Raw genomic sequence first — 26,537 nt, 5'->3', positions numbered from 1 at the left:
CCCAAGGAGACCGGCACTGTTACCCCTACTTAGCGAGGAGGAAGTGAGGCCCAGGGAGGTGAGTCTCCCCGAGTCTTCGTGCACCTAGAACAAGGGCGTTCGGGCTCCAGCGTCCACCGCTGACCCCTGCGCCCTCTGTCCGTGGCGCCCGCGGCTCTGCTCTCCTGCTGGCCTGGGGCGCGGAGTGGGTGCCCAGGAGGTGAAGGCACCGACCTGCGCAAGCAGCTCCTTGAGCACCTCCCATAGGTCAGCTCACTCTCTTCGCCACGTGTGGGGTTGGTGGCTGCCTCCCTCTGGGAGCCTGACCTGCAGAGAAGGGGCCTCCCTTGGCCGCAGGGTCAGTGAGGAGCGGAGATGAGTGCAAGCCCAGGCTGCCCGGCTCCCGAGTCTGTGTTTGCAGACACCTTGTCCCTGGAGGACAGGAAGCGGCGGAGGCCCCAGCGAGAGCTGGTTGGAAACAGAGCAGAGGACGAATCAGCGCAGATGCCCAAGGCGGAGGGGCCCGCCCGCCCCGGGTTCCCAGACCCAGCTGGGTCCGCACAGAGAAGCGCCCAGGAGCCCCAGAGGGGGTGCGTGCCGGCACTTCAGTGGTCACCCCAAATAACCACCTCTAGCTGTGGTCACATCGCCCGAAGCTCACGCTGGAGGGTGCAGGTGAGCCTGCCCTCCGGCCTGTGGAGACGGCCGAGTTCATGTGTCCAGCCCCGGCCCCGCCCCGGGAGAGCCACAGGCTGAGTCGGCCGCAGGGCCCTGGAGGAGCTGCGGTCGGCCAGTCTGCAGAGGACCGGCCTGGGGCCCTGACTCAGGGGGAGGACAGTCTGGTGGGCCAGAGGGCAGGGCCAGAACCCAAGAGGGAGTCACCTCTCTGTGCGAAGAAGACTTTTATCTCAACACCCAGAGTTGCCCAAGAGAGGCAGGGACTGCCCTCCGTCCCCAACGCTGGGTTCCCGGCTCCTTCCCCGGGTTCAGCTGAGGCCGGGGGCCGGGGCTCCTTCTGTTGGAGGCTGCGGACGGCACCAGGTGTTAGACCAGCAGGGTCAGACCCAACCTGGGCTCAGCAACCTCAGTACTTGAGCTCGGGCTAGGAAAGAATTCAGAGCCAGGACTCAAACGATAAGAGAACATGTATTCAGAAAGTCACAGAGGCAGAAGCAGTAGTTCATAGAAGGAATGGGCTTCGGAAACAAGTTATAGAGGCAAAGGGAGGAGCTTAGCAGTGAGGGAGGTCAAGGTGAAGCCCCTGGGGCGAGGGCATGGGATGGGGGGGGATGGGGTGGGGGTGGGGAGCAGGGCCGTGCTCCGGAGACGGAGAGCTAGGTCCTGAGCCTAGGGCTCTAAGGGTGGGGCTTTTAGGGGAGGTCCCAGGGGAAGCTCTTTTTTCATTTTTTAAAGCAGGTCCGAACAGCCAGGCGGGGCCGAGTCTTGTCCAGGGTGACCAGACCTTTCCTGAAGTGCCAGAGATTTCGTCACACCGGGCAGGGGCCCGGGTGAGTCACGGATGCGCGGGGCCCTAGGAGGCAGGAGCTAATCACTCCCAGATGGGAGGCTTGGGGCGGGCAGCTCTCCCGGACGGAGCAGACAGCTTGGGGAAGTGTGAAGAAACCCCAGTGTGAAAAAGAAACTGCCGGCTTCCCCCACCTCGTCTCCACACGCCCCTTTCCACGTGTGTCAGCCTCTCCAGCTTCTGCCCGGTTGCCCAGCCCCCTTACAGCCCCTCACGAAGCTGCTGCCGGGGACAGAGAGCTGGTCCCTCCCTCCGCAGGGGCTGGGCTCCGTCCACCACTCCGGGCCGGGCCCTCCATCGCCGAACCTCAGTTTCTTCATCTGTGAAATTGGGTCATAACACTTAGCACCTGCAGGGTTGTTTCGAGAATTAAACGGATTAACCGAAGTAGGTGGCCTATTAAAATGCTGGCACACAGTGTATGGGTAACAAACAGGGGTTTATTCTTGGTGCCGGGTCGACACTCAACCAGTGAGCCACACCGGCTGGGCAGGAGTTTATTCTTTTTTTAAAAAATTTTTTTCCTTTATTGATTTTAGAGAGAGAGGAGGAGAGAGGGAGAGAGAGAGAGAAACATCGATGAGAGAGAACATGGACTGGCCGCCTCCTGCACGCCCCCCACTGGGGATCGGGCCACAACCTGGGCATGTGCCCTGACCGGGAATCGAACTGGCGACCTCTTGGTGCTGACTGGACAAAAGTTTATTCTTCATTCCAATGATTATCCTATTTATTTAAGGCAAAATACTTTTAGGGAGAGTCTAGGCATCCTAAAATACTGATTCCTGATAGCTAACCTTAGTGGGCCTGGCTCTGTGGTTGAGCATTGACCCTGCACCAAGAGGTCGCCGGTTCGATTCCCGGTCAGGGCACATGCCCAGGCTGATCCCCAGTGGGGGGCGTGCAGGAGGTGGCCAGTCGATGTTCTGTCTCATTGATGTTTCTCTCCCTCTCCTTTCCTCTCTCTCTGAAATCAATAAAGAAAAAAAATTAAATAACTGAAATAAACAAGAACTTTCCTGGTCCTTCCTGGCTGCTGGGGAGACGGGGGTGGGGGGCACTGGCCAGGCAGTCAGGGTCCGTGTTCAGCTCCTCTAGCATGTTTCCAGCCCGAAGAGTGGGGGTGACTAGCAGATTCTGCCCCGGGGGGAGGGGACAGCATCACGGGTGGGAAGGCAGGGGGTGGGAAGTTCCTGGTGTATAATCAGCTTCTCACTGGGGTGCCCGGGGTGCGATCCGGAGTGGGTGTGGACGAGGAGGCTGGACAGCTGAGTGGGCTGCAGAGCAGAGACGGCTGGATCTGCGTTTCCAGGACTGAGTGGGCGCCCACATGTCTGAGCGCACTCACCCCATTAGCTGCCTGTGGCCACCCCTCAGGCCCGTGGTGTGTCCACCGGTGACGCAGCCCACTCCGGGGCGGGGAGGGACCAGGGACGAGGCTGTGCCCTCAGCGCGGGGCAGTCTGAGCAGTGTCAGGGAAGACACCTGGGGAACGTCCCTTGGTGAGTTATTCGAGCCCACCTGGTGCAGGGAGCAGGGAGCAAGCTCTCAGGTGCTCCCCACGAGGACGACGTGCGGGTTCCTCTGTGTGTTCGGCACTGAGGAGGGGGCTCAGGAAGTCGGTGCAGGTGGAGAAGGACAGGTAGGGCTGAATCACAGAGCAGGTAACAAGAGGGTGAGCCCTCTCTACCTGGTGTCATTTTCCCATCACCACTGACGCCCTCTGTGGCCTCTTCCTCCCCCGCCACCGCCCCACTGGTGTCCGTGTCCATGAGTGTTCGCTCTGGTTCTTTCTCGCTCGCTCTCCCCACCCCCGCCCCGCCGCAGAGCTGCCTGCTCTGTCTGTGAGTCTGTCTCTGTCTCGCTTGGGGTTAATTCGTGGGCTCTCTCGGGGGTGGTTATGTCCCTGAGGGGTCCAGCGAGGAGGCAGCTCAAAGGTGTGAACCCAGATGCACAGAAGCCGCGGGCAGGGCCTGCTCCAGGCAAAGACGAGCCTTTCACTAAAGAAGTTACCCGCCCGGTGTGACTGCCCACCGTACCCTGCCCAGCTGGGAATTTGTGGTCATATTAACCCGTGGGGCTAGTTTCAGACGCTGGACTTGCTGGATTTATTGTGCAGCCTCTTTTTCTTCCACAGGAGGGAATTCCGGGGGCCAGCCCGAGGCAGCACCCACTCCAGATGGGCTCCTTGTCCTCGTTCTCAGGGACTCCTCACCCCTCGGGGAGGGACACAGCTGGACGGACAGGGTGGGGACCTTGAGAAGCGTTTTCCAAACTTGGCAGCACCTCACAGTCGACTGGGGCTCGAGACAATATTCACGCCCAGCCGCACCCTCTGAAGACTCAGATGTAGTTGTTCCGGGGGAGAGTGTCCATGCTGGTGTCCCAGCCCTGGCCGGTTTGGCTCAGCTGTTAGAACATCGGCCCGGGGACCAAACAGTCGTGGGTTCGATTCCAGTCAAGGGCACGGACCTCGGCTACCATTCGGTCCCCGGCCTGGTCGGGTCGTGGGGGAGGCAACCACACCATGTTTCTCTCTCTCTCTCCCCCTCCCTATCTGAAGATAAATAGAAACAAACATCCTCAGGTGAGGATTAAAAAACTCAAGACGTCCCAGATGAAGCTGAAGCTGGGCTCTGGGAGGAGCTGCCAGGACTTGGTTCCGCCACACTCTGCCTGAGCATCACTGCCCGTCTCCCCGTGAAACGTCTTGCGCACGTTTGCGGAACATCCCCGCGTCTTTCTGAGCCCGTCTTGCTGAGCCCGACGCTGGCTTCCCTGGCAGCCCCGGCGGACCGCTGCCCTGTGCCATCGGGTCGCTGCGCCGGCAGCAGAAGCTCATGGGACATGAGCCATGAGGACAGGGCCCGGTGCGGAGCCCTCTCTGGGAGGGAGGGGTGTCGCCGGCAAGTTCTGGTGGGGAGCACGGGACCACTGTTCAAGGAGAGGGCAGCCCCGTGCTGTCTGCACCCCGCTGTGCGGGGAGATTTGGGGTGCTGTTGCCGGCTCCAGTTGGTCTAGTCTGTGTGAACTTAACAACACAACGTACATTTAACCAAGGGCTCATCCTGGGCCAGACTCTGCTGTAAATGTCTTCAAAACAACCCTACGGGCCCTGGCCCAGCCGCTCAGACACACCAAGGTTGCGGGTTCGAACCCTGGTCACGGGCACATACAAGAATCAGCTAATGATGCGTACCTAAGGGGAAGAGCACATTGATGTCTCTCTCTCCCCCTTCCTTTCTCTCTAAAAATCAATATAAATTTTAAAAAGCAACACAGTCCTGTGAGGCTGGATCTATTTTCAGGCCGCGGAGGCCAGAGGACGGACGCTATCTCCTCAGCGCTACCGGGGGGACGGGGCTTCTCCAAGGCCATCTGGCTGCGGCACCCCTGCTTCTACACCCCGTGTCCTGGTTGTAGGGGTGAGCTACTTCTCAGATGCCAGGGGAGGCGCAGGGACCTCCCCAAGGCTACCCAGCGAGCTGCAGGCCCGGAGGCCCGGGGAGCCTCCCCCCGCCCCCCGTCCGGGGGGCCAGGTGGTGCAGGTGAGCCCCTGCCTGCCAGCTCTGGCGTCACGGTGCCCAGGGGGCTGTGATTGTCACTGATCCGAATAACTGCTGCCCGCTCCTTCTGACTCAGACTTATCAGCCTGGAACTTCCTCCAACTGTGTCTCAGCCAGATCCGGGCCCCAAATTCCTGGGGGGTGATGTGCTGCTCTCTGTCTGCGATAAGGGCCCTGGCCGGGCTCCCGGGCCCGGCCGCCTTGGCTGCGTCTCCGGCTCAGATACCAGGGCCTGGCGAGGTGGCTCCACTTTATCTCCGGGAACGCTGGCTCGGCTCGGGCGCAGCAGGCTGCCAGGTGAGGCCGGATTCCCACCTCCTGCCTCTTCCCCCAGCTCCAGGAGCCGGCTTTGGGGGAGGCAACCACATCTGAGGGCAGGGAGTGGCCCAGGTGAGGGAGACAGGTGTCTTCTCGGGCCCCAGGCTGCCCGCCGGCTGACAGAAGGGAGTCCATCAGTCTGTCCCTCCCTCCCTCCCTCATCAGATATTTCCTGAGCGCTCCTCATGGGCCGAGCCACGTTCCAATTGCTTATGTATCTGAATTTGTTTACTCTCCCCAGCAAGCCCAGAGATAGGCCCTGATGTGATGACGTTCATTTCACAGCTGAGATAAACCAAGGACCTGCCCAAAGCCACCCGGCTGGCGAGTAGCGGAGTTAACACCAGCTAGGCCACCGACAAGTCGTTTCCAAGTGAAGAAAAAGTCGGCTGGTGACAAGACCCCGAGGCGTGGAGAGGGTAGGGCAGGTGCCACCTCGGCCTGGGCTCAGAGGCGGCTCTCGGGGTGCGGACTTTTCAGCCGGGTCTCCGGCCAGGACGGGCCACCCACGAGGGCCTAGGGCCGGGCGCTCCAGGCAGAGGGCGCAGCAGTGCTGGGTCCTGAGGGGACGAGCTCCGGCAGGGAAAGGGTCCAGGGTTGGAGAGAACGCAGGGCCGACTGTGTGAGCCGTGGGCACTGCCCGGCGTTGCCTCCTCCCAGCTGTGGTCCTGGGCAAGTGGCTCCTTCTTTCTGACTCTGCTGGGCACCTCCCGCTGTCTGGGCTACAGTGAGGCCCTGGGGTGGGGCACACTCTAGGCTCATGGCTGCTGCCCAGACGTGAGGTGGCAGCTGCTGGACCAGGTGTCGTCTGGCAGGGAGGTGGTCCTGAGGTCCCTGAGGACCTAGTCTAGGCTTTAGGTCTAGAGAATGTAGGCCCAGGACGGAGACACCAAGGCACAGAGTCCGAGGGAGATGCAGAGACCAAGAAGCACAGAGCAGCCCGGCCGGTGTGGCTCAGGGGTTGAGCGTCGTCCCTGCACCAAGAAGTCCCCGGTTTGATTCCCAGTCAGGGCACATGCCCAGGTTATGGGCCCGATCCCCAGTGGGGGGCGTGCAAGTGGCCGATCGATGTTCTCTTTCGATGTTTCTCTCTCTCTCTAAAAAATGAATAAAGAAAAAAAACTTAAAAAAATAAATAAAATAGTCAAACATTAAAAAAAAGGACAGAGTAACATGGAGAGAGAGCAACACGAAAACTTGAAGAGACACAGAGGGAGCGACGGGATGGGGGACGAGTAAGAAACACAGTGGGGGGGAGGGGAGACACACGAGAGGACAAGGGGGGGAGTTCTGTAGCCACGGAATCATATCCTTCACAGCGCGGAAAACGCTGACTTTTATGCTGCGTGAATACGAGAGACAAAGACAAGATGGCAAACAGAGTGACAGACGGAAGGACTGATTTCCAGGACCCTAACTCTCTTTGGGCTTGACGGGCCTCTGGGGAGGGACTTAGGGTCCCTGGGCAGAGTCCAGGCCTGCAGGGCCCAGGGGGTTGGCCCAGTCTCCCTTTCACAGGGGCTGCCCTGGTGCCCGATGTCTGTCCTGGGTTTTGCTTGTGCAGGTTTCGGGGTGGTGTTTTAAGCCCCTGATTTGGGGAAAGGCCTGGGAGGTATAGTCCCTTGCGAACTGCCTGCTCCCCATTGGACCTCTTACTAGGGACAGGCTCCTGGTCTGCCCAACGGGGTGAGTGGGTCACAGACCATGGGGTACCCACCCCGGGAGATGGTGGGAGTCGGAGCCACAGTAAGGAACGGTGTGCGCTTAGGGGGTTCACCACCTGTTGGTGGGCCCCGTGCTGAGGGCAGGACCCGGGGTTCTCCGTATCTCCCCATCAACAGCCAGGGGTTAACTCAGGGGAGGAGGAGGCTGGATTCAGCGACGTCAAGGTCGTGGCTGAGGTCACAGGCCGCTGTGCGTTGAGAAAAACGACAAACCTAGACAGCCTCCAAGCGGGGGCTGGGAACCACGTGCCGCAGGCCCTGGAATGTGGGAGACCCCAGGGATCCGGAAGCGGGGGCCCAGCCGGGCTGCCCCGACCCTCGCACCCGGGCCTGCTGTGCAGCGTGCGCCCAGGCCCGGGGGCCCGCCCGGCGCCGAGTGTGGGCCCATCCTCCGTGCGGGAAGGCCGAGGCTCCGCCAGCTGGGCCGGGACAAAGCCCGCAGCTCGGGGCGGCCGCTGGGTCAGACACGCGGAGCTCCGGGCGGGGCGGGGGTGCGGAGAGGGGTCGAGGTGCTGGGCGAACGCGCGGCGCAGCCCCGCGGGGCCTCGGCTCGCACCCCTCGGCCTGCAGGGAGCCGCCCGGGCTGCCCACCCACCACCCCGCGGCCGAGACCCCGCCCCGGAGGCGGAGGCAGGGGAGGGGGCCGAGAGCCGGCTCCGCCCGCCCCTCTGCGCCTCCGCCCCGCCTCGCGCCGCGCACAGGCCGGGCGCACGAGCTCCGGACGCGCCGACGGCCCGGCGGACGGACGCACCGACGGACGGACGTGCGTAGCGCCCCGCGGTGAGTGCACACGGACCCCGCCGGCCTGGCTCGCCCCGCGCCGCGCCCTCGCCCGCCGCCGCCGGCTCCCCGAGCTCCGGACGCCCCGACGGCTCGGCGGCCCCACAGCCGCGCGCCCGGGTCCAGCCGCGGGGACGGCGCCGCGGGGCCCACTGGAGAGGTGCGGGCGCTGAGGTGGTGCCTTCCAGTGGGCGAGGGCTCCGCGGGCGCGGCCCCCACCCGCCAGGTCCCGCCGCCCCCTCTCCACGCCGCGTCCTGCCGGTTACCCCCCCTCGCCCCACTGCTCCCCACGTTTCGAGGCCCCACTCCCACTTCCTTCCCCTTCCCCCTTCCCCAGAAGGGAAGCCTGGACCCCTAGTTGGGGCACACCCTTGCCACCACACGCCCTGGGCCACCCCTCCCCCGCCCCAGGCTCCCGCACCAGCCCCAGAAGTTCCTGCGCACCGCGTGGACGCACCCGCCGCCTCCTCTGTCACCCCATCCCGCCGCCTCCCTGTCCGGCACCAGCACCCCCGCCCCGAACCTCTTGCACACATGTGTGGGCTCTTCACACGCATCCCTCACACATGCTTCATGCGTGCCTTGCACACGGTTTCCCTCAGACATACGTGCCTCTTGGTCAGTCAGCTGTGCTGCTGCTAAATGCGTGTGCCTCCCTAACACGCACTCACGCCTGCCACACATGTGACTCACACATGTCTGACATGTCACACGTGTCCCGCATACCTGGAGTCACAGCCCCCCTCGCACCGTGAATCTTGCGCACACGGGATCACATGCGCCCCCCGCGCCCCACCTCCATGGGCGCACCCTGAGTGGGTGGGAGGGGGGGGAGGCTGCCACTGCTCCCTTGCAGTGGGGCTGTGGGGAGCACAGGGAGGGGCCTCCGCCTTCAGGGTGGCCCTGCCTCTGCCAGCCTCCTCCCCTGCTCCCCACTCTCCCAAGCAGGGGTGCCCCAGCTCAGCTGTGACAGCCACTTGGACTGGTCCAGAGCTGGTCTGGGCCAGCAGGTGTCACCACGACAGGCCAGAAAAAGCAAAAAAGAGGGGTGTGCTGGCCACCATCTGGAGCCCTTGAGGAAGGGAGCCCCGATGAGTGACTGAGGCTCTGGGGCTCTGGGCCATGGGAATGGGGGTGAAGGTCCCAGAGGAGGCGGGGAGGGACCTGGAACTGTGGCTCTGGTGCCTCCTCAGCTCCCCGCCTCCCGTCTGCGCCCAGGGCTGTGTGAGGGGCAGTGGGCAGGGATGGATGCCGTCGGAGAGTCCCACTCCTGAGGCATGAGAACTGTCCAGCCCCGGTCGCTGCCCTTGCGTGTTTCGACTCATGCCGTGTTATTATTTTTAAAAACGTAACGAGCTGCCAGCATCGACCAGTTGGCAGGTTTCACACGAAAGGCCAGATTTCCGTCTTCTGAAAAACCCCGAGGTCTCGCAGCTCCAGGCCACGTCCCTACGGGATGCTCGCTGGCGGGTTGCCCGCTGCCCACTGCTGCCCGCCTGCTGCCACCGGGGTGGAGCAGGAGCACCGTTTGGCCACAGCCGCCGCCCGCCTGCTCGCGCATTCTTGGCTCTGCCCGGCCGGCCTGCGCAGCCTCCATGTGGGCTGAGCCTGCTGTGGAGACGGGGCTGTTTTTGCTGCATCGCTCACCAGAGTGGGCTCAGCGGGTGCTGTCACCCTGGGCTGGGGCAGCCTGGAGTGCGCGTCCGGTCTCTGGAGGCCGTAGTCCACAGAGCACCGAGGGGCACGCCAGGGGCCGAACCACGGGGCGTCCCGTGACAGCGGCGGGCACTTCCTGCTAGACTGGGGGACAGTGGCCTGGAGACCCCACAGGGGAAGGCACCATCTCAGAGCCAGGCCTCCTAGGCTGCTTTTCTTCCCAGACCTCGTTAGTGATCCTGCAAGTCACATTCTTGCGTGTCCTTGGCAAATGGGGGAAACTGAGGCTCAGGAAGGGTCTTCCAGCAAGCGAAGGGTAGAGCTGGGATTTCAACTCGGGTTTTTCTCACCCTAAAGCCGAGCTTTGTGCCCCCTTCTCTGTGCCTCCGTGAGATGGAGGGCTTGGTCGCATCGACCCGGGGTGCCTTCCCCGAGCTGGTGCGTGCCTCTCGCACGGCAGGTGCTTGTGGGACAACTGAGGGAAGTGGGTCTGTCGTCCGCAGAGGTCAGGGTGGAAGGAATCCAGGGCCTGAGATGAAACTCTCCCACGGCCTAAAGGACCACCAGATTCCCTTCCTTTACTGACTTTAGAGAGGAAGGGAGAGGGAGGAAGAGATGGAAGCATTGATGAGAGAGAATGTCGACTGGCCGCCTCCTGCACGCCCCCACTGGGGATCAGGCCCATAACCTGGGCATGTGTCCTGACCGGGAATCGAACCGGCGACCTCTTGGTGCAGGGTCGACGCTCAACCACTGAGCCACACCGGCCGAGCCTAATCCTTTGAATTGTCCTGAAAGTCCAGGGCAGCTTCCTGTTCTGGTCTTGATGTCCAAGTTCACGGTGATCACATGACTGCCTGGGTGAAGACCTCCGTCCTTTGAGTCTGCATGGCCTTGAGGGCGCTGGGTGTCCTGTTGGACATCAGATTCAGTGTCTGCCTTGCATTCGGGGCCTGTGGGTGTGAGCTCTTTCCCTTACACCCCTTTTAGGCCTTGGCGGCCAAGATGCCTTACCAGGAGGGACTCCCAGCTCCTGGCTGCTCAAATGTCAGCAGGTGGCATTTGGGGCGACGGCCGCAGTTATTTTATTTTATTTATTTTTTTGTCCTCACCCGAGGACATTTTTGCATTTATCTTCAAATAGAGCAGGAGGACGAGAAAGAGAGAGAGAGAAACATCCAAATGAGAGAGACACATTGAGTGGTCGCCATCCTCTATGACCCCAACTGGGGCCGGGGACAAACTGTAACCGAGGCACGTGCCCCTAGCGGGAACCGAACCCGGGCCTCTCCAGTCCCCGGGCCGATGCTCTAACCGCTGAGCCAAACCGGCCAGGGCCGCAGTGATTTTAAATCCTGATTCCCAGGACCCTCTGTTGTCGTTTGCCACGGGCATGTGGTTGAATTCCGGTCGGCTAAGGGTCCCCGTGAGGTGTGGCCCTTGAAGTTTGTTGACTGACTGATGGGACCTGGGGATGGCGGGCAGCACCTGGCCTCCTCCTCGTGCCTCCTGGGGTTCTCGTTCCTGCTGCAGGAGGTGGTGCTGAGGCCTCCCCTCCCGTTCCTGGGCCTCGGTCTTCCTTCTGGGGAGCACGGTCTGTCGGATGGTTTCCCAGGGCACATGGTCCTGAAGTGGGAGGTGGGAGTCGAATCGTGGGGTCTGCTGTCCAGATGGCAGCTGGGTGTAGCCCCTCACTGGCTTCCGGAACCCTCTCCCCCCCCCCCCCCCAAGGCCTGGCTCTGGGAGGCAGCCCCCGCCCGCCGCAGATGCCCGCGTGCTCAGCCCCAGCTGCGCCAGCCTGTGACCCCGGAGGCTGCCCATCCTCCTTGGTCAGGCAGGAGCTGTGCAGGCTCCCGGCTGCCCGGGGTGGTGGGCGTCAGGCCAGGCAGGGGCTCTTGGAAGAGAGGGTTTCCGAGCCGAGGCTGGAGTGGGGAGGGCCTGGGTGGCACCCTGCTTGAAGTGTGAGGGACACAAAGGGAGGAGGCTGGAATGGGGGAGGGATGGTGGCGAGGGGGCAGGGGCAGGGAGCTGAAGCTGCTGGTAGGTGTTGAGCCAGGAAGGGATGAGAATTGGTTTGTTTTAAGTCACCCTCCCTAGCAACCTGGGTAAGAAGAGGCTTTGCTGGGAGGCATTTCTTCACCCTTAAGTAGCTACAGGCAGGTGGGGGCACCAGGCCTGTGTGTGACACTCGAGATCCAGGGGACACCCCCGGTTGAACAGATGGGGGTGGGGGTGCGGCCTCACAGTGAAGTATGGCACAGCCGGGAATGTGGAAAGATACTTAGTATCAGTTTGGAGGAGGAGAAGGCTGAATGGTACACGTGCCGCCTCTGTGCCAGTCAGGAGAGAGAAATACATGTTTGCTTGGGGGTGTGTGACCCTGGGGGACAGTGCTGGAGCCTGTGGTTACCTGAGGAGACGGGCAGGTGGGGGGCAAAGGTTCAGGGGTCAGGTGACATTTCCCACTGTGTGTCTTTCTGTTTTCTGGTTTTTGAACCATGCGACTATATTGCCTGTACAAAGCATTACACTGAATTCAAAAGCTGCGCCCGGCCGGTGTGGCTCAGGGGCTGAGCGTTGACCCTGCACCAAGAGGTCGCCGATTCTATTCCCGGTCAGGGCACAGGCCCAGGTTGTGGGCTGATCCCCAGTGGGGGGCGGGCAGGAGGCGGCCAGTCGATGTTCCCTCTCATCGATGTTTCTGTCTCTCTCTCCCTCGCCCTTCCTCTCTCTCTGAAATCAATAAAGGAAAAAAAAAAAAGAGGAATTCAAAAGCAGCTGATAGGTGACTGTTCATTTGTGAGTTTTTTATTAAAACTTGATTTGAGAGAGAGAAGGGGGGAGAGAGAGGAGAAAGATCGTCTCTGGGTCCATTTATTGGTCCATCCCTGACTCGGATCTGATCTGCACTCGGGCGCTTGGGGACGGTGCTCTGACCTCCCTGCTCCCCGGCCAGGGTCCATTTGTGAGTTTTCGGGGGGAAATGCAGACAGAGGGATTTGAAACCCCGGCTCCACGGACCTTGTGGTGGAGCCGACTGACTTCTTCCTGGCCCGGGACACAGAAGTTTCCACTGTGATTACAATTAGATGGTAACAAAGTCACTTTCTGTGAGGGTTTGGCGACGGGACAGAGAGAAGCCCACCCTCTCCCTCCCCGGTTCCGGCGGGTGTGTTTCCTCTGGCGATTTGACTGCCGGTCTCCCTGGGGTGGGCACCGGCGCTGGGCATCAGTCTGGAGGGCTCCCACCGCAATGACCAGGAAGTTGGGGCCAGATCCAGACCCCGGGGTGGGGGCCGGGCAGGGGGCACTGGGGACAGGGAAGTTCCTGCTGGGGTGTCCTCCAGGGCTCAGATCCCAGCTCTGCTCCCTTTGGGCCAGCGACGCCCCCTGAGCCTCCGTTCTCTCCTCGGTCACATGGTTGCCACGCTGGTCTCAGCGTTTCGGGAGGAGGAAGTGTGTGTGACGCTCATGCGGCAGCTGTTCCTCGAGCGCCTGCTGGGTGCTGTCGCTGTGCTGAGTGCTGGGGGTGACGCAGTGACCTTGGTGACATCTTTTGCCCGCACAGAGTTTGCTTTTTCTTTTTTTTTATCCTCACCAGAGGACATTTTTACTTTCATCTCCAGATAGAGCAGGAAGGAGGGAGAGAGAGAGAAACATCGATGTGAGAGAGACACATCGAGTGGCTGCCACCCACACGACCCCAACCGGGGCCAGGGACAAACCACAACCGAGGTACATGCCCGTAGCGGGAACAGAACCCGGGACTCCCCGGTCTGCGGGCGACGCTCTGACCGCTGAGCCACACCGCCCAGGCCAGGGCTTGATTTTTGGTGGGAGACACAGATGGGAGACAAGTGGGCGATGCTGTGTCTGAGGAAGACAGCCGGGCTGGGCTGGGGTGCGGGTGGGCGGTTTCAGGGGGTGTCTGGGAGGCCAGCTGAGCCCCTGGTGCGGTGGGGGCAGTTGGGGAGGGAGTAGCTGGAGGGCAGGAGCCTGAGGAGGGAGGGAGGGACCTGTCTGGTGCGTTGGTTTCATTCTGGGTGAGATGCAGATGCGGTTCTTGGAGAAGTGAGGTCTGAGTGAATCGGAAAGGTCCCCTCCAGCCCCTCCAGCCCCTCTGCGCGGGGGGAGCCGGGTGGGGCCTCCCACCAGGCCTCACGGGGCAGTGGGGCATCGTGGGGCCGAGGCCTTCCTCCCGGAGGGCTGGCGACCCTGACCACCCTCACTGGAGCAGCGGGGGACACTGTGGGGCTGGGGGTTTCCTGTCAGTGGCCCTGGACCCCCGTCCAGGCCTTGGGCTCCCTCAGCTCCAGTGGAGCCTCCAGGGCGGCCAGCCCGTCCCCTCCCTCGGCCGTCCTGAGGGCCCAGGGACGCACCCCGCGTTTCTGAAATGCTTTGGTCAGGGTTGTCCTGGAGGAGAGCACGGGTCCTGGGTGGGGGTGGTCAGCAGGGGGGCTCCTGGAGGAGAGGTTACTGGCACTAAGTGACCGAGACGGTGAGGGAGAAGACCTGGCTTGTTTGGAGATGGGGGGAGGGCGTGGGGGGGAGGACGGGGGGGGGGGCGTGGGAGGAGGAACTGGACCGGGAGCCAGCTCTGTCCACCGCCAGGTCCTGCCCTGGGCGGCTGCCCCTTGATTACGGGGTGCCCCTGGCACGCACACGGCGCTAAGTCACCTACTCTGGGCTGGCCCCTTCCCAGGGCCCCTCTTAGGTCAAGTCGTGCGTCATTTTCACTATTGTCCTCAAGGTTATTGGGGTCTGGAAACAATGCAGAAATGCCCCCGTCTTGTCGCCCGGGGAGATTGTCGCAGGGAAAATGCCGGTTGGGGAAGGTTCCTTCCTTCCTTGAGGGTGGGGGCCGGGCTTCGGGGCAGGGGCGGCTTTGTAGGCTAGCCTGACCCTGCCAGGCACGGGCTGGCCAGGAAGTCCTGCCGGGCGGGGCCGGGACTCTGGGGCCGGCGCCTGGGGAGTGTGGTGGCTGCTTTGGGGCGTTGGGGCCTTTGCCGCCAATAGACCTGCTGGCTTCGGGCCACCTCATCTCCTGCCCTGTTTTCTGTGCTGTGAGTGGGGGTCAGCACTACTGCTTCTGCTGTCACCTGGTCTCCAGGACTGGCCTGGAGTGTGCGAAGGGGGTTCTGAAGTGTGGAGTGACCGTGGGACGAGGGCCCAGCCAGGTGTATGGGCGCTGGTGTGCTACCTGGCCTGGGCCACAGGACCCTGGAGGAGGGGGGTTTCCTGCCCCCGCCTCGTCCCCAGGCCGTTACAGGTAGTGCCCGCCTCGGGGGTGGTGTGAGGTCTGACCGTGTAGGGAGCTTTGGCGGGTCTGCGGTGCTTCGTTAACACAGGTTAGCAGGTCCTTTCGGGGGGCCTGGCCGTCCTGCCCTCTGATCTCTGTCTGGTCGCGGAGACGCCTGTGTGTGTTGGGGCCGCCCTGGGCTCTGAGTGGGACATGCCGGTTCTCTTACTTGTAAAAACGCTTTTATAATTACAGTTGATGTTTGACGTTATATTAGTGTCAGGTGTGCAGCACAGTGGTTAGACATTTATACAATTTATGAAGTGATCACCCGATAACCCTAGTACCCACCTGACACCGTATATAGCTTTTACCATCTTATTGTCTCTGTTTCCTACACGGTGCTCTCCATCCCCACAAAGTGACTGTTCTGTAACTACCAATCTGTACTTCTAAAAAAAAAAATTATTGATTTTAGAGCAGGGAAGGGGGAAGGAGGGGGAGAGAGAGAGAAACATTGATTTGTGGTTCCACTTACTTATGCATTCCTGCGTTGATTCTGTTTTTTTTTTTTTTATCCTCACCCGAGGACATTTTTCCATATTTTGTTCAGATAGAGCAGGAGGAAGAGAGAGAGAGAAACATCGACGTGAAAGGGACACATCGAGTGGCTGCCACCCGCACGACCCAACCAGGGCCGGGGACAAACTACAACCGAGATACGTGCCCTGAGCGGGAACCGAACCCGGGTCTCTCTGGACCGCGGGCCGACGCTCTAACCGCTGAGCCAAACCGGCCAGGGCTTGGGTTGATTCTGGTGTGTGCCCTGGAGAAACTAGGAAAATTCCTTGGACAGTGGGATGGGGAACCTGAGGCAGAGCTGAGCGGATTGGCCAAGCAGATCGCAGCAGATGCAGGAGGCCCTCCCTGGAGACAGTGTCCGGGTTTCAGCTGCATTTCAGCTCCAGGCCCGGAAAAGCAGCAGAACCAGCTGCAGTGACCAGTGACCCAGTGACCCTCTGTCCTGACACCAACCAGCAGAGGCCACGATCCTGAAAGAGCTCACCTGGAAAACTGATGACTATTCTGCCGAAACCCTCCCCTGAGGTGTCCCCTAAGGTTTGGGGGTGCGGGAGAGAAAGTCCTCAAAACCAAGGACCCAGCACACACCTTCCCCTTCCCCTCCCCCTCTTCTTCCCCCATGGGCTGCATGTCCTAAGTCCTAGGGTCCCCAGAAGACTTGCAACCAGGGGAGCAATGGGCAGCGCATTTCATCCTGGGCAGCCCCCCTGAACCTGGCCCCAAGGCCCCCTTTTCTCTGACTCCCAGTGAGCCAGAGCAGCCCAGCCCAGGCTCTCCTGCTGCTGCTTCTACCCTAAGCCCCTCCGTTCCCCTGTCCCAGCTTTAATAACTGTGCCTGGACTCGTCTTGTGAAATCTCCCCCACACGAAGTCAAGAACCCACACTCTTCTGGCTAATCCCTGGCAGACTGCTCAGGGCTGGGTCCCCCGTCCGGCGACACTCCGATAGGAGAGTGAACCCGCGACCTTGTTATATCGGGACGGCGCGCTGACCCACGGAGCCACCTGGCATTGCTGATCTGCACCTCTTAATCCTGTCACCTTCTGTCCCAACCCCCTCCCCCGCCATCCGACAGCCGTCCACCTGTTCTCTGTGTCTGTGACTTCGTTTCTGTTCTGCTTGTTGATTTTGTGTTTCGGATCCCACACGTCAGTGGTGTCGGGCGGCACTTGGCTGTCCCTGTCCGACTTCATTCTCTGCCCAGTGCCCTCAGGGCCTGTCCGTGTTGTTGCATTTGGCAAGATTTCCGTCTTTTCCTGTGGCTGAGTCATAGCTCTTCAGAGATGCGCACTGCATCGTCTCTGTCCACTCTTCTGTTGGTGGACACGGAGGCTGCCCCCGAATCTTGGAAAATGATGCCACAGCCCTGGCCAGTTTGGCTCAGCGGTTAGAGCGTCGGCCTGCAGTCAGAGAGACTTGGGTTCGGTTCCCGCTCAGGGCACGGACCTCGGTTGCAGTTTGTCCCCGGCCCTGGTTGGGTCATGCGGGTGGCAGCCACCAGTTGATGTGTCCTTTTCACGCCGATGTTTCTCTCTCCCCCCACCCTGCTCTATCTGAAGATTAAAAAAAAAAAAAGATGCCTTAGTGAACTGGACATACTAGATATTTTTTTTATCCTCACCTGAGGATACTTTTTCCATTGATTTTTTTTTTTTTAGAGACAGTGAAGGGAAGGAGGAAGGGAGGGAGAGAAAGAGAGAGAGAGAAACATCTTCGTGAGAGACACATCGATTGGCTGCCTCCCACACAACCCTGACCAGGGCTGGGAATCGAATCTTCAGCCCAAGTACGTGCCCTTGACCGGAAACAAACCCATGACCCTTTGGTCCACAGGCTGACGTTCTAACCCCTGAGCCACACCAGTGGGTTCTTGGTAAACTTCCCAGTAATTTTTCTTCCTCAGCCTGCGTTCCCCATCCTGGCCCCCAATTTCCAGCTATGTATTGGGGTCACTAAGTGAGCTTTTGGTGATCCAGGAAATTTTATTCTCAGAGTCTCCCCATAGGGAGAACAGAGCATTAACAATGTTGTGGTAGAGAACTCTCGTAGTAGTTTCTGTGAGCAAGATAAATTAAAAATAAAATAAAAAAGATCTACTCTCTTAGCTACTTTTTTTTTTTTTATTCCTCACCTGAGAACATTTTTTTTCCATTTTTTGTTCAGATAGAGTGGGAGGGAGAAAGAGAGAGAAACATCGACGTGAGAGGGACACATCGAGTGGCTGCCACCTGCACGACCCAACCAGGGCTGCGGACAAACTGCAACTGAGGTACGTGCCCTGAGCGGGAACCGAACCCGGGTCTCTCTGGACCACAGGCCGACGCTCTAACCACTGAGCCAAACCAGCCAGGGCTCTTAGCTACTTTTAAATATTCAGGACAGTATTATTAACTATAGTCACCAGGTTGTACATTACATCTCCAGGACTTATTCATTTCACGACTGGCCCCCCCTTGCATGCTGCCCACTGGGGATCAGCCCACAACCTGGGCATGTGCCCTGACCGGGAATCGAACCAGCGACCTCTTGGTGCAGGGTCGACGCTCAACCACGGAGCCACACTGGCCAGGCCTGAGTATGTTTTTAAAAATCCTTCTCCTACCCTGGTGGTGGTTTGGCTCAGCGGTTGGCGCATTGTGGGTTCAATTCTGATCAGGGGCACGTACCTCAGTTGCGGTTTGTCCCCAGCTCCAGTCGGGATTGTGCGGGAGGCAACCGGTCGATGTATTTCTCTCTCCCTCTCACTCTGTCTGAAGATAAAGAGAAAAGTATCCTCGGGCGAGGATTAAAACAAAATCCCTCTCCTGTCTCACTTACGTTTATTTTAAAAGGAGACTTTCTCTCACAACTCAGACAGAAGTCAGGCCTGTTTGCCCGGTGTCAGCAACACCCCTGAAATACAGACAGCTGCCAGGTAGGGCCGGGTCTTCGCCCCCGTCCCCGCCTCAGCCCGAGCCCGTGTGTCCTGCCCTCTCTCACTAAGGGGGGTGGCCGGGGGCAGGAGGTGTTCCCAGCCCTGGATGCTCTGTGACTGTCACTGGGTAAAAGGACATGGCTGGGGTCCTGCTCCCAGGGGCCTCGCCCTGAGACCTGAGCTCACCGTGCGTGGTGATCTCCAGTCCGCTCGGGAGGCTCCTCAGCTGCCCACATGCCCCTCTGTCGTCTCAGGACCCCGCGTCCTGGGCCCTCCTCAGAGTGTTCCCTGTGGCCGGGCTGTCAGAGGAGGCTGCACCCCCTCTGGTCAAATGTCTCCCCCCAAACGATGCCCCTGATGCGTAGGTGGTAGCTGGTGCCTGCTGGCGGGGGTGGGGGGCACCCTATGCTCCCCAGCTCTGCACCCTTTGAGCGGCCAGAGCTCTGGGGGATGGACACAGCTTCGCCCGGGTGTCCTGAGGCCTGGGGTCTGTGGTGGGGGACAGGCTGGGCCCAGGGCTTGGGCGAGGTGGGATCTGAGCCCTGGCCCGAAGGGAAAGCGTCTTATAAACTAAACTGCTGAGCCCCGGTGAGCAGAGGTCACTGATGTTACTTTTTGTGTGTGACCCCAATAACACCCACGTGATAGCCAGTGCTATGGGACCTGGGGTGAGGGAGGTTTGCTCTCCGCTTACCGTACCCCTTCCCTCCCCACGTGCTCTCTGGAACGGAGTACCCCACCTCACGCTTTCGTGAGAGCCAGACTCGTGGACTGCGGGGAACGGGAGGCTGTGGTGGCTTAGCTGTCTGTCCCTGCAGTGCCCACCTGGACCCCAAGGTCAGATGTGCCTGACCCTCGGCATGGCTGTGGTGTCCCCTGCGTGGGGTGGGGTTTCTTCTACTGGACGTGGTTTGTGTTTCCTCTTATGTCCAGGTCCAAGTCCTGGGGACGAGCTCTGGGCTCGTCAGCTGTGGCCAGGGCAGGGTCACCAGGTCATGACCTTGGTGGGCTGTAGGGGCGTGTCTGCCGGCCCAAGCGGTGTCTCCCATAGGGACCAAGTGTAGGCACTTCAGGAACTCAGACGTTCTCAGAGTCTAGTCGGCAAGAGACACAACACGAGTGCCGTTCTTGTTTTCCTGTCGTCGTTGTGAGGGTTATTTTGGTTGCAGGTGATAGAAAGTTCAGCTTAAGCGAACAGTCTGGAATGAAAACATGCAGGACACCAGCTGCAGGCGTGGCTGTATCCAGGAGCTCTGGCGATGCCCTCAGGGCTGTGTCTGCATTCTCCACGTGGTTACTCTCAGGCAGGCAGGTGGCCCCGCCGCTCCAGGCCCACTCCCCAGGCTCAGGAGTGTCGGGGTGGCTGGTGGGACTGGGCAGGCCCTGTGGTGGCGGAGGGAGCCTCTCATTGGCCATCCGGCAGTCCACGAAGCCCGAGCGTGAGAGCGGCAGCTCCCAGAGGAAGATTGGGGTTCTCGCACCAGGAGAAGCGGGCAGAGGTCCCCACGGCATTTCTGGCTGCTCCCCATAAATGGCCCGTCCACTTCTTTCCCTGCCCGTCTCACACGGTGGACCCATCCCCAAGCGATCGTGCGGGTGTTCCAGTATGAGTCCCAATAGCTCTTCACCCTCTGGGGGTTCATGCTGGGCGAGGGCGCTGAAGAGCGGGGATACGGGCTCTGGGGCCTGACCTCTGACCCACCACGCCCACCCGAGTGGTGAGGATGTGGGCGGAGTCAGTTATTTTCTGAGGGTTTGTGCTAATAAACCTCTTGTTTTTTCCTTTTCTGTGGACTCTGAAGGTCCAGGAACTCTGTATACAGAGTGCAGAGGCCAGAGGAGGCAGCGGTGATCACAGGGTCCCCGGGCAGGGTTGTTAGGGATGAACAAGAATTTGCGAAGGGACCGGAGGGTGTGCCTGGCCCAGGGAACAAAGGAATGGGCAGCCTTGAGGAGCTGAGGGAGGTTTAGCCTACCTGGGGCCTGTCATTTTTTTGTATTGAACGTATTTATATGTTTTCTGCCATGTGTGACCATCATCCCCTTGAGGCCCCCGGTGTTGCCGAGTGGCCGTTGTGACGGCCCGTGTGCAGACGAGGCATGACCCTCAGGGGTCACACGCCCTGAGCCACCCCGAAGTCCTCGGTTAGAGCTGGCTGGACTTTGAACCTTGCCCCCTGGGCGTCCATTTCTGCTCTGGCTGCTGAAGGCCTTGGAGGGCCTGGGGCTGGGCCACAGCCGGGCCGGACCCTGCTACTCGCTGCGCGTGGCCCGGCTGGCGGCCCTGAGAAATTCCGTCCTTGCTGGGCCCTGGCACGGAAGAGGCCTCTGCAGATGCCGCTGGGGTCCGCTGGGACCAGCCCTGCCCGCCTGCCTCCTGCGCTGTGTCCTTTCTGCCCCTGCCTGCGTGGCGTTTGGTCCGTGTCTCTGTCTCTCTGGGTGTCTTTGTCCCTGTGCCTCTCCAGCCCCTCCCTCTGGACTCTGGCCGAAGGGAAGGCCCCCGAGATGCCTAAGGGTGGATGTGCCCCTGGTTGGGACCAAGCGAGGCTCCCAGTGTGGCCACCAACTTGCCAGGTGACCTCAGGCAAGTTCTGTCCTTCTAGGAAGGCCCTTTGGGATGAGTTTTGGTAGCACTCATATTTATGCCTCTTTTAATTTTTTTTTTCCTTTATTGATGTCAGAGAGAGGAAGGGAGAGGGAGAGAGAGAGAAACACTGATGAGAGAGAACATCGACTGGCCGCCTCCTGCACGCCCCCCACTGGGGATCAGCCCACAACCTGGGCATGTGCCCTGACCGGGAATCGAACTGGCGACCTCTTGGTGCAGGGTTGATGTTCAACCCCTGAGCCACACCAGCTGGGCTATGGGTCTTTTTTTTTTAAATTGATTTTTAGAGAGGGAGGGAGAGGGGGAGAGAGAGAATCAGAAACAGTGATGTGAGAGACATTGACTGGCCGCCTCTTGCATGCGCCCTGACTGGGGATCGAACCCGAGACCTTCCAGGCGTGGAACGACGCCCAACCAACTCAGCCACACCGGCCAGGGCCACTCGCCTTTATAACTCATTCCATGGTTTGTGCCAGCCCTGTGCTGGGGCCGCACAGATTAAATAACTGACCCACCCGCCTCCACCCCCCGGGAGAGCAGGGTCCCTGCGTCAGTCACAGTGTGGGCAGGGAGACCAGAAGGCCCCCGGAGCCTGCGGCCAGAGGGGCGGGCAGGTGGGCACTCTGGATGCACCATAGGACCCCAGTGGGCGACGTTGGCCAGACCTCTGCGGAGAGGTGGTCGAGCCGGGGTGGACGCACGGAGCTGGGACGGGGCAGGGGCAGGGCTGTGCCCTGGAGGCAGCGTGGTCCAGGCCGGGAGGGGGGTGGTCAGGCCACTGGAGAGCAGTGGCCCTGGCGGAGGACGGAGCGGGGCAGGGACCTGCCCGGCCCAGCGTGTGTGAGCACGACATGCACGCTCACTGTTTCTCACACGTACCACCTGTACAGACCGCACATGCTTGCACATGCGTCAACACACCGCGACCTCACACCCACTCACAGACGCAGAGCTCACAGCTGCACAGTCACACCCACAATCACACCTCATGCACACACACACCCGCTCACCGCACACCCAGACTCCTACACACACACACACACACTCACTCACAAGTATCCTCGTCTCTTGTGGGAAGGACTTGGTCTTTTGGCTTCCCGTGAAAAAAATCTCTTGTATCAAAAAGAAAAGGAGATCCCTGGCCGGGTGGTCAGTGGTTAGAGCTCGGCCTGCAGACCAGAGAGTCCCGGGTTCGATTCTGGCCAACGGCATGTACCTCGTTTGTGGTTCGTCCCCGGCCCCAGCTGGGGTCGTGCAGTTGGCAGCCAATCAATGTGTCTCTCTCTCCCTCCTGCCCACTCTGTCTGAAGATCAAAGTGAAAGTATCCTCGAGTGAGGATTAAAGAGAAAAAAGAAAGAGAACAGAGAGAGAGAGTCTGCTGCAGGCAGAGGCTGGGCAGACCTGGCTCAGGCCCTTCCTGGGGACTCTGCTCACCTTCCTGAGCTGCCGTCTCTGCTGGGTTCTCGGAGGCGGAGTCTGTGCTGCAGCCCGGTTAAGGGTGCAGGGCTGAGCCAGGGCTGGGGAGGCTCTCGAGGTGGGGTGGACCCCGAAGTTTATCTCCACTGGCCTGCTGAGACACCCAAATCCCGCCTTCGTGTTACTGCAAGGAGGCATTTACACCCCCAAAGGCCAGCCCGGCCGGTGTGGCTCCGTGGCTGAGCGTCGACCCTGCACCAGGAGGTCGCCGGTTCGATTCCCGGTCAGGGCACCTGCCCAGGTTTTGGCCTGATCCCCAGTGGGGGGCGTGCAGGAGGCGGCCAGTCGATGTTCTCTCTCATCGATGTTTCCATCTCTCTCCCCCTCTCCCTCCTCTCTCTCTAACCCAGCCTTACTGCAGGGCCTGTGCCTTATGCTGTTCACCACGGTGCACGAATGGTCCAGAGCTGGCCTGGGGAGACTTTACCTTGTTCCGGGTTCCAGGGTTGGGGGGGGGCAGGAAGAGCTCTGAGTGAGCATCCAGAGACCTTCTCCAGCTTTGCTCACCCACCGGCTGGCCACCCACCTCCATGCGCCCCCTCGTCCACTGACCATGACCGCCCAGTTCCCAGACATCCCTCAGCCGCTTGTCCCCACGCGGATGCGCCCACATGCGAGCCCGTCATGTCCTCGCCCACCTGCCCGTCCAGTAGACGTTTATCCCCAGGGGGTTCGCCTCCAGCGTGGATCCGTCTTCCCAGCCTCTGTCCCCATCTGCTGTCTACCCCGTTATCCATGACCCACCAACGTCCATCTGCTCACTCATCCATCTCTCTCTCTATCAGCCATCCGTCCACATACCAACTCACTACCCTTCTGTTGATCTGCCTTTTCATCTGTCTGTCAGCTACCTGCTCGTCAGCCATATGCCCACCCGTCCACCCACCCACCCGTCCATCCGTCCATCTGTCCATCCACTGCACCCACCAACCTGTCCATCCATCCGTCTGTTCATCCATTGCATCCACACATCCATCCATCTATCCATCCTTCCATCCACCTATCCATCCGTCCGTCCATCCATCCATCCACCCATCTATCCATCCAGCTGCCCACCCGTCCACCCATCCATCCGTCCATCCGTCCATCTGTCCATCTGTCCATCCATTGCACCCACCCACCCACCCATCTATCCATCCACCCCCCTGTTCATACATTTACCTGACCTTGGGGTTTGGCTTTAAGTAAGGGCTTGGATTTGGGTGTGCAGAGCCTCGGGATGGGGTACCCTGGTCTGGGATGATGATACGGGGAAGATGAGGTTCTGGTTTAGCCGGAGTTGGGCACATGGAGGGGGTGGAGGAACAGGGCTTAGGAAAGACAGGCGGGCGGAGTGTATCCTCAGAGTCTTCACCTCTTCCTTGGCCGGCATCTTAAACCAGAGGTTGGTGAGCTGCAGGGAACCTGAGACCCCTGAAACGATACGTTTCTGTATACAGTAGACGCCCATGTATCTGCAGGTGACAGAGACCTCGTCCAAGTTCGCTGAAGCAGGTGTTTCTGTGGTGGGAAGTGTAGCTTTTCCATCAGCTCCAGGCACGGCCGGACCCTGCTCAGCGGCCTGGCTTTCTCGCGTTCCCTGCCCGCTGACCTCCCTCCTCCCTGTTTTTCTGCGTTTGCTCCAGCCTCAGACAGTCTCCACCTGACAAGATGACGTCAGGGATCCAAAAAAAATTTTTTTAAAAAAAAATATGTTTTTATTCTTTGTTTTAGAGAGAGAGGAAGGGAGAGAGAGAGAAACATCGATCGGCCGCCTCCTGCACGCCCCCCACTGGGGATCGAGCCTGCAACCCGGCCATGTGCCCTGACCGGGAATCGAACCGGGACCTCTCCGTCCACGGGAGGACGCTCCACCCACTGAACCCACCGGCCGGGTGCGTCAGGGACTCCTAATGACAAGTCATCTCATGTCTGGTACGGTGGGGAGAGAGGGTGTTTGCCCAGTTTCTGGCCTGAATTGTTTCTCATGGGCTCAGGCTGGCTCAGTGCCCCCCCTGAGTTGGGCATCGTTGGGAGGCGCTGGGTGGAGTGGGGGAGGGGTGGTGTGAACCCCGGAATGAAGTCCGGGCCTGTCCTCGGTAGGAGGTAAACTTACACTGGGGTCAGAAAGCACCCATGTGACGCCCTTGCTCCGTCTGTATTTTCCCTGTTTGGTTGGGGCGGGGGGTGTGGATCATCCAGAGATAATCTCAGGTTCTCAAAGGGACCAGAGGGGACGGAACCATTCAGGTTGTTGAAATTTTTTATTTAAATTTAAGTTTTTATTATTGATTTGCGAGAGAGAGGAGATTGGTTTGTGGTTCTGTTGTTTACGCATTCATGGGTTGCTGCTCGTGTGTGCCCGGAGGGGGCTCGAACCCGCCACCCTGGCCTAGCGGGTGCTGCTCTAACGGCGGGCCCACCGGCCAGGGCCGGTCCAGGGCTTTGAGTGAAGGTGGGAGATCAGATGAGAGGTCCCAGCAGCTGGACCCCAGAGAGGGGGAGCGGTCAGGGGTGCGGCGCCCGTCCACCGGGGCCTGGCGCAGGTGTGGGGGTGCCGGCTTGGGGGGCAGCGAGCTCAGCCTGGCTGCTGGCTGGGCTGTTTCTCCTCCCTCTGCCCACGGAGAGGTTCTTGCTTCCAGAGTCGTGACTCGGGGGGAAGACAGACCAGCTCCCTCCTGGCGCCGGAGCAAATTCCCTCTTCTCAGAGGTCGACGGCCGTGGACAGTCCCCTCTGTGCGTCCTTCCTCACGGGCTCACGTGGGCGACGAGCTGGGCGATGACGGATGCAGAGTCAGCTCACGCCCGCGGTTAAGAAGCTTGTGATTCCGGGGAGGACACTTGGCTGGTCCAACTGCCCGGTGGTGTTTCCCGGGCGTTTCGTGAGCTCACCGTGGAAGGCCCACAGGGACCAGGAGGACTTGGGGCTCCTGGCACCCTCCCTGCCTTCCCCCTGGGGTCCCGCCCCTCACCAGCACTCTTCACCAGGGGTCACTCCGAGCCCTGCCCCCCGCACTCTGACCTGGCTCCTCCCTGCTCCTTGCGGATCTCAGGGTCCCCACCTGTGCCTCCACCTTGCGCGCTCTCCCTGGCCTGACCGGCTCCAGCTGTCCCACCTGCAGGGGCCCAGGCCCGTCCCCGAACCCCCTGCCCTGTACCCGCCTTTCCGTCCGGGGTATTGTTTTGCCATCGATGAGTCAGACGTTTGCCCACAAGGAAATGGAGGAACATTGGAAAGAAGCCAGAGTGGGTCCCTTTCCTTTGGATGATCTGTGGCCGTTTTCCAACCCTCCCTCCATTTTTTGTGTTAAAACTCTGGCCTTTCCAGACGATAGCTGGCTCTTGTTGTTTTTGTTTTTGTTTTTAATCCTCCCCTGAGGATATTTTTCCGTTTATCTTCAGATAGAGTGGGAGAGGGAGCGGGAGAGAGCGAGAGAGGGAAACATCGATGTGAGAGAGACACATCAGTTGGTTGTCTCTTGCAGGACCCTGTCCAGGGTGGGGGACTGAACTGCCACCGAGGTACGTGCCCTTAGTGGGAACCGAACCCGGGTTTCTCTGGACCACAGGCCAACACTCTAACCGCTGAGCCAAACCGGCCAGGGTCTCTCTCCTTTATTGATTTTAGAGAGAGAGGGAGAGAGAGAGAGAAACACTGATGAGAGAGAACATCGACTGGCCGCCTCCTGCACGCCCCCCACTGGGGATCGGGGCACAACCTGGGCATGTGCCCTGACCGACAATCGAACTGGTGACCTCTTGGTGCAGGGTCGACGCTCAACCACTGAGCCACACCGGCCAAACTGGACACTCCTTTCTTGATTTTCACGTCCACTCACCGATGTTTTCTCCTCTTGCTGCTGACCTCACTTCCCAGTCTCGGTTCCGCGGGGCTGCTCTGCCCTGCACACGGTCTGGGCTGCCAGGTCCCTGACTCGTGCAGGAAAGATTTCAAGAACAAGCCCCAGTGAGCACGAAAGCAAGGTTTCTGCAGGTGGAGACAGAGGGGCCGCCGCGCAGGAGGCAGATGGGGTGAACTCACCAGAGAGGTGCACACTTGTCAGTCGGTTCTTGGGATTTGATATGTTTCTAGTTGGCGAATTTCGTGGCACCAAATTCTGTCTTGGCTCCTGGTTGGGAGGGGCCTTGCTCCTAATACATTCCCTTGTACAGGTGATGTCAGTGTTCAC

The 26,537-nt window shown here is 60.3% G+C and overlaps 1 protein-coding gene across 2 annotated transcripts in view; it reads left to right on the top strand.

Moving 5' to 3' along the window:
• The first annotated feature begins 7,854 nt into the window (after positions 1 to 7,854).
• FBLN2 (fibulin 2) overlaps positions 7,855 to 26,537 on the top strand; it is a 79,837-nt gene continuing 61,154 nt past the window's right edge. For both annotated transcript variants that reach the window (XM_036243697.1, XM_036243696.1), the window contains exon 1: positions 7,855 to 7,892. The gene's annotated coding sequence lies outside the window, so the exon portion shown is untranslated. The remainder of the gene's footprint in view (positions 7,893 to 26,537) is intronic.

The sequence above is a fragment of the Molossus molossus genome, unplaced genomic scaffold, assembly GCF_014108415.1.
Source record: "Molossus molossus isolate mMolMol1 unplaced genomic scaffold, mMolMol1.p scaffold_m16_p_5, whole genome shotgun sequence".
In the NCBI taxonomy this organism is placed as follows: Eukaryota; Metazoa; Chordata; class Mammalia; order Chiroptera; family Molossidae; genus Molossus; species Molossus molossus.
This window is presented reverse-complemented; position numbering and strand designations above follow the sequence as displayed.